The sequence below is a fragment of the Gnatocerus cornutus genome, chromosome 7, assembly GCF_029298725.1.
Source record: "Gnatocerus cornutus isolate USDA-ARS CGAHR chromosome 7, icGnaCorn1.1, whole genome shotgun sequence".
In the NCBI taxonomy this organism is placed as follows: domain Eukaryota; kingdom Metazoa; phylum Arthropoda; class Insecta; order Coleoptera; family Tenebrionidae; genus Gnatocerus; species Gnatocerus cornutus.
This window is the reverse complement of record NC_142239.1, coordinates 8,843,220-8,850,382: the sequence shown is the minus strand read 5'-3', so window position 1 is coordinate 8,850,382 and position 7,163 is coordinate 8,843,220. Positions and strand designations below refer to the sequence as shown.

The window sequence follows — 7,163 nt, the reverse complement described above, 5'->3', positions numbered from 1 at the left end:
GTAGGTACCTACTTATAATTTATTCATTAAATTTAATAAATCCTTGAAAAATTTGCTTTTCTAAAATGTGTTCTGGAGGTGCCTACTACCTAGTTTTCTTAGTTAGTCATTTTCGTATGTTCTATGCATTTTTTGTCAACAAAAACCACAGATTCAGTTGTTACGTCTGGCTCACATTTTTAAGAAATCGTAGAAATCAGAGTAGTTTTCCTTATTTTTAGCATAAAAATCTGGCTCACATTTTTAAAAAGACTATAAAAAAGGAGGTAGTTTCCATAAAAAATTGATGTTTCAGTAGATAAAATGAGCCTAAAATAAGTCATTTTCTCAATTTTTTGTGTTTTTGAACCGACTTCAATGAGCTGTTTTTCCAGACTCAACAAACTTCAACGACAAAACTTGAAAATCGACTCATTTTCCTAAAAAAATTGATGATTTGGGAAAATCTGAGTTAGAACTTAGGATTAAAAATCAGGGTAAAAAGTCAAATTCAATGTTGTTTTTTGATGTTTTGCTAGAAATACGGGTTTTTGTTGAAAAAAATGCATTAATTTTGGACTTTTCATGTTGACCCAACTTTCCATACCTAATTTTTAAATTTGTCGTGAATGCTCTACTCTTCCCTATTATTTATAAAATTAATCTCATATTCAAAATTTCTTGATTTATAATTCATAAGAAAAACAATTTATTTGGTCCCGTTTTTAATCCTATTGGAATTTCTAATTTCTCCCACTTTCCCCTAGCAAAATTCAAATTGAACTTTTAATCAATCAGTTCATAACAGTAATGAATAGAAAAAAATGAAAAGCAGAAAGTCTAATCTATGTTTTTTATCTGTAAATTCAATTTGTCCTACCTTCCCCTATGTCCGAGTTTACCTAATCTCGTTTTTCGACGAAATAATGACAGTTGAAAGTTGACATGGAGAGATGGAGAAATTCGAATTATAAAGAAACGACTTTCCTATTATCTAAAATATATTTAATCCCAGTAAGCAGAGATGGGGGCTGCCTGAAGTCATTAATTAAACAGAAAAGTGAGTTTGTAAGGCAACCCCCATCTTTCCAACAATGAAACAATTTGAATGGTACCTTAAGACAGCTTGAAACATTGAAGAACTTAAAAACCTGCCACTTCCATAGCTTCAATTCCTCGTTTTGTCATTCCAGTTTTTATAGGGGCTCCTCAATGGGGCCTTCGGCCTTAATTTTCTTTTACTGCATAAGAAAGTCCTTGACGCTCCTCTAAGAAACTGTCCGATGGTTGCACCGTACACTTGTATCACCTCCAATGTTGATTTCTTTATAGAAGCTCGTGTCGTTTTTTCAATTTTCTACAAAATGGCGTCGTTACTATTTGCATGGAACTTGAGTGCTAATAAATACCTTGGATATAAGACAGTCTCATGCAAAAGGGCCCCCTTGTTTACTCTGTAGTTAACTCTGCATTCTTGTAGCTATCATGACATAACCTCACTTTTTGGACTTTCCATGACTGCCAGTAAAAGAATTTAATAGGGGACTCACCGGTTGTCTTCTTGAAATGCTTAAAAAGCAGTCGGCACACAAATCCAACGAAACTTCGATCGATATCGATTTATTTAACAGAGTTACCAACTTACTCAAGCTAACTTCAGAGGGGATTTTGTAGTTTTTTAATAATCTTTCTCCATGAATCAAACATTCACAATTGAAGGGGGGCTTTCTGCCGTCGGCGTAAACAGCAATGGTGGTCTTCCAAAGCCCCATTTTCCTCCAAATAAATCCAATTTTCTCGAGCAAACGTCACTGGCGCGTCGACGATGGGAACTGTCAAATTTAGAACCTCCTTGATTTTGATGAAATTTTTCAAAATATTTTCTCATTTCTTACCGAAATGCTGGGTCTCGCACCACATTGACGGGCATCGATGGCTTGGTAATTTTTCTCTGCATTCTCCTATACCATTCTTGTATCTTGAAAAACTCCAGAAGTCCCAAAACAAATAATGCACAAAAGTCCGAGCGCAGATTGAATTAATTCAGGGCGACCTCTCGCTTCATCATGACCATGAAAAAAATTATTTCTTTTTCACGCACTGCATCTGTTCTAAACCATCTAAAAATGGGCCTTGATGATGTTGTTCATTAGAAATAACTCGAATTTACCTCTAATCCATAGACTTGAACGCATTTTTTGCTCAGTTACGGTAGGATCATCGTTGTCTCAAAATTCACTTGTCTCGATGAATCAAACACTCCCAGACGAAGGGGGCTTTCTCTCGTAGACGCACGCAGCCACAGTGAGCCCTCAGAGCCCCATTTTCTTGGAAATAAATCAAATTTTCTGAAAGAAACGTCACTCTCGCGTCGACGATGAGAACTGTCAAATTTAGAACCTCCTTGATTTTGATGAAACTTTTCAAAACATTTTCGCATTTTTTACCAAAATGCTGGGTCTCGTACCCGATTGATGGGCATCGATCGTTTTGTAATTTTTTCCTCTTTCCACCAATACCACTTGTGTACTTTGAAAAGCTCCAGAAGTCCCAAAACAAATAATGCACAAAAGTCCGAGCGCAGATTGAATTAATTCAGCGCGACCTCTTGCTTCATCATGACCATGAAAAAAATTATTTATTTTTCACGCACTAGATCTGCTCTAAACCATCTAAAAAGGGGCCTTGATGATGTTTTTCATTAGAAAGAACTCGAATTTACCTTTAATCCACAGATTTGAACGCATTTTTTGCTCGAGCACGGTGGGATCGTCATTCGCTCAAAATTCACTTGTCTCGATGATTTCGATGAATCAAACACTCACAACTGATGAGGGGCTTTCTGGCGTCAACGTAGACAGCGATAGTGGGCCCCCAGAGCCCCAATTTCTTCAAATAAAAGGCAATTTTCTCGAACAAACTTTACACTCGCGTCGATGAGAACTGTCAAATTTAGAACCTCCTTGATTTTACCAAAAATCAAAAAAACTCTTTTGCAATTTTTACCAAAATTTTGGGTCTTGTCCCAGATTGATGGGTATCGATCGATTTGTAATTTTTTTCTCTATCCACCAATACCACTTTTGTACCTCAACAATGTTCAGAAACCCCAAAAGCAATGATGTGCAAAAAGTCCGAGCGCAGTTTGAATAATTACATGCGACGTCAAAGCTTCGACATGATGATGGAAAAGTGAAGAATCTACCCATTTAACGAATTTTAAACCCAGATGTTGGTACAAAAACACATTCTAAACTCTTCAGAGAAGGTCCGGTCAACACTTGCAGTAGTGGAAAAGCTTTAACGTTTGAGAAAAATGGAAAAATATTTAGACCTGTCATTTGAAAATTTCAGTGACATTTCATGATTTTGCTTCACGTTAAAAATCGACGGGGTCGACGTAAAGTCGGATCGGAAAAAAATTAATAACGCAGCCCCAAAGACAGGTAAAATAACGAAAAAAATCCTATGCGCTGTAAAACGATATCCTCTATCCAAAAAAACACACTCCAACCACCTCAAACTCACACCTTTCAAGGAGTAGGATCCCCCAACGAAAACTCGGAACTCTCAACTATCTAAGCGAGAGAGCCTGCTCACGTTTTAGTAAGTATTAATTAATTTACTAAAAGCAAAGGTTGCTTTGAAAATGTATAATGGGTTGCATTTTTTGAAATTACAGGTCGTACAGTTATGTGAATATTGACGATATTCTATTAACGCATTTTGTTTAATTTTTAGTTCTATCTGTCACATAAGCAGTGGCACAGTTGACTGCTGACAGTTGTATCTAACAAATTGAGACGAAACCAAAATTTGGATTAACTCTTTGAGCCCTGATTTTTTGTACTTCCGCATTAATGTAGGGAACTTATTTGGTGGAAACAGAAGTTCTAAATTGAATATTTTGAATTTTGATTTCGAAACGTCTACAAAAATAATTGTTTGGGACCTGTAGGAACTTTGCAACATTTTAGATTTTATGAAATTGTTTTTTTGTTTTCCATCATCAGATTTATTTCAATAAATGATTTTTTCTATTTCGCGTTCATAATGAAGATATTTCGATACGCGTTTGAGCGTATTTCGGTATCGTAATGGACCAATCCCGTGCCAATATTTCCAGGAACATATATTTTTCTTAGGTTTGCAGCAGACAAACCGTCAACCTGTCGTCAACGTTGACAATTTAGATTTTGGTTTTGATAAACCATGATAAATCGATAATACACTATCATTTCTTGTTGTACTTGGCTTAATAATTCATCGGAGAAAAACTCTTTGGATGCAAGAGAACCATCATAATCATGATCAACATCTTCGCTCTCTTGGCTCCCTTGCGCTCCTTTAACCTCAAAATGTCACATCTGTCAAACTGATTGAAATTGGAGTTGGCTACTTCAAATTTTTTTCCCGAACATTTTGCAAATGCCAACTACCCTAAAATTCCCTAGATTTCAAAATCAAGTTTTCTCGTTTAAAATAAGGCGAAATAGAAAAAATAGCGTATGATACTTGTTCATAATGCATTTTGCCGCACTTACTACTTTATGACACTCCTCGCTGCGCTCGTCGAGTCTTAAAAACGTGCGTGCGGCAAAATGTTCATTATGAAACGCGTTTCATAATATACTATTATTTCGTCGAATGTTTGTTGTAAGAAGAAATAGATCGGCAGACAGTCGAGTGGCGTAAAGATTTGTCTCAAATACCAATTTTTCTATCATTTTTTTGGTAAAACTGCATAGAAATGTGCATAGAAATGTGAGATTTTACATTATTCGTTATATTGGGTCTACAATTTTCTCTTTAGGTTTAGAAAAATTCTAGTTACAACAATTGGGGATGTTTAAAAAAATCTGACACCATTAATATGTTGGCTTTCAGTTCTTTCAGCAATTCTTATCCAAAAATCTTTTTTCTTTATGAGATGGTGTATGTCTTCAATATGCTTTGATTACTGTTATGAATGCCATAGTTTCTGCATGAGCCCAGGATTTTTTTGTTTTTATAATGGTGGTCGAAGCATTTAAGGTAGTTTTTGGACATTGTGATGACATTTTTTTCGTTTGTTAGAAAGAGCGAAGGCTATCAGAATTTAGTATAGTTTAATGTTTTGTAATAAGTGTAATTTTTAGATTTGTTTTTTTTTTCGCGGTCGTCGCCATCAACATCAACTAGAATAACTTTGATGATCGTCCACATTGCGCGATAATGTTTCAACATTGGAAGAGAAAAAATTAACATTTGATATCTTCGTTAACATATAATATCCGCGTTTAAACTTGGAATCTGTACACTATGTATATTTTTTTTGTCAAAAGTTTATTATTACTGTAATTTAAAATGTGTTTGCGCTAATATTCCTGCAATGTTTTCTTTGTTTAACAATGACGCGATGGTGGTATAAGATACAAATTTCAATTTCAAATAATATACATTTTGTATTTAATAAAAAAAGTGCCATTTTTTTTAAATTTTATTTATGGTCTTATGAATGATGATAATTTCGTTCTTGCTTGGTTTTGATAGTGGGCCAGCAACGACGGGGGTTGGAAGAGGGGCTATAACGGAAGGGGTTGCAGATGTCGAAGCGGCTTTTGCAGCCCGCTTCCTTGTTTTTGCAATTCGTTTTTTGTAAACGTAAATGTTTAATTTTTAAATTACCCAAATACTCTATAAAGGAAAAACATACTTATTTTCGTTTTCGGATGAGTTTTTCTGCAAAATAAAGGATGGGTCTGAACATTAGCTACGGTTCATGCGCTCGAAAACAGTTTAAATTGAAGAAATGTTTTAATAAATTGGTTGTATATTATAAAAACACCAAAATTAATGACTTTTGTAAATACTTGTAAGTTTTAATTAAAAGAAATGTGAAAATCTTTTTGAAAAACATGTTTTTAACTAGAGACTTAAAATTTTACATGATGTGCTTATTTTAATTGCGTAGCAAAGTTAAAAATATGATTGTTGCAGAGCCTCTTTTGGATTTCACGCTGGCTTCTCTGCTCAACTAAAAGTGAAAAGTCACACTTTTTCACAGGAATGGTCAAAAACATTTTGCCCATAAATTGAATAGCTACATCAATTAAAAGAATATTCTAACTAACTTCAGTTTTAAGAGTTTTTTGATCGTTTTTTTTTAAATTATACAATAGATATTTGAAGATGTTTAGATATAATACCTAATTATTATTATCATTATAACTGAATTTAGTTTTATAATCTTTATTTTAATGTGGCTTGAGGACAATAATCAGTGTCATAATTCCGCCATTTTAAAATTGCTAAAATATGATTCATTGCTTCTAATGCAAGCGCGCGCACAACAAACTATTTTTGCAATTTTAAAATTGCAGTAGAGTGCAGGGTTACGAACAACCAATGGGTAACGAGAAGCATTAAACTGAATCCTACTCTGAACACGAAATGAGTTTTAATTTATGATTGTGGTCTCACTTTTTTGAGTGATTGCCGGAATACCTACAATTTTATGTGAAGACAAAGATACTGAACTCATAATATACACATATCTATGTTAAAGTCATGTCCTGGCCAGAAAAGATTGCACAGTCCATTGCTACGTAGGTAAAAAAAGACAACAAAATTATTTAAACATTTTATTATTTCATACAAGGCACAATTTTTGGGTCTTTTCCCTTTTTGTGTTAAATTATTATCCATGGAGTTGCTTATTTTCTCACTAAAATGTTCAACAACTACAAAAAATGAAAAAAATGGTGACAGATGGGAAAATATAGAAATAGATTTATTCTTCTAAAAAATTGTTAAATAATTAAACCTATTTGATGGATCAGATTATTCGAAAGATAAATGCTATCTTGTTAGAATTGCAATTTTTAGTAATTTCGAATATTTGAACGTTAAAGTTTGATTTATAGATAGTACATATTAATTCAAATAGAATGTTTAACGACATTAATATTTTGCTATTTATTAATAGAAATATGTGGTTTAAGTTTCTTCTTCTGATCAAAACATACAGCGCCAAATTCGACGAAAATGTCCCTTTTTCTGTGTGCTGCTCGAAAAATAGTGAATGCGTGGAAAATGATTGATATCATTTTCTACGTTACAACATATCTACTTCTGTCAATGACTATGTCTCAATAGAAGAAATAGTATGAAACACACATCTTATAACATAACTTAGCGCTATT

At 33.8% G+C, this 7,163-nt stretch overlaps 1 long non-coding RNA gene across 1 annotated transcript; it reads right to left on the bottom strand.

The window, feature by feature from the left end:
* Positions 1–962: 962 nt before the first annotated feature.
* On the bottom strand, positions 963–1,652 carry LOC148170730 (uncharacterized). The gene is made up of 2 exons (XR_015770464.1): positions 1,389–1,652; positions 963–1,336 (listed from the first exon to the last, which is right to left on the bottom strand). It is a non-coding gene; the product is annotated as an uncharacterized LOC148170730 (long non-coding RNA).
* Between the last annotated feature and the right edge of the window lie 5,511 nt (positions 1,653–7,163).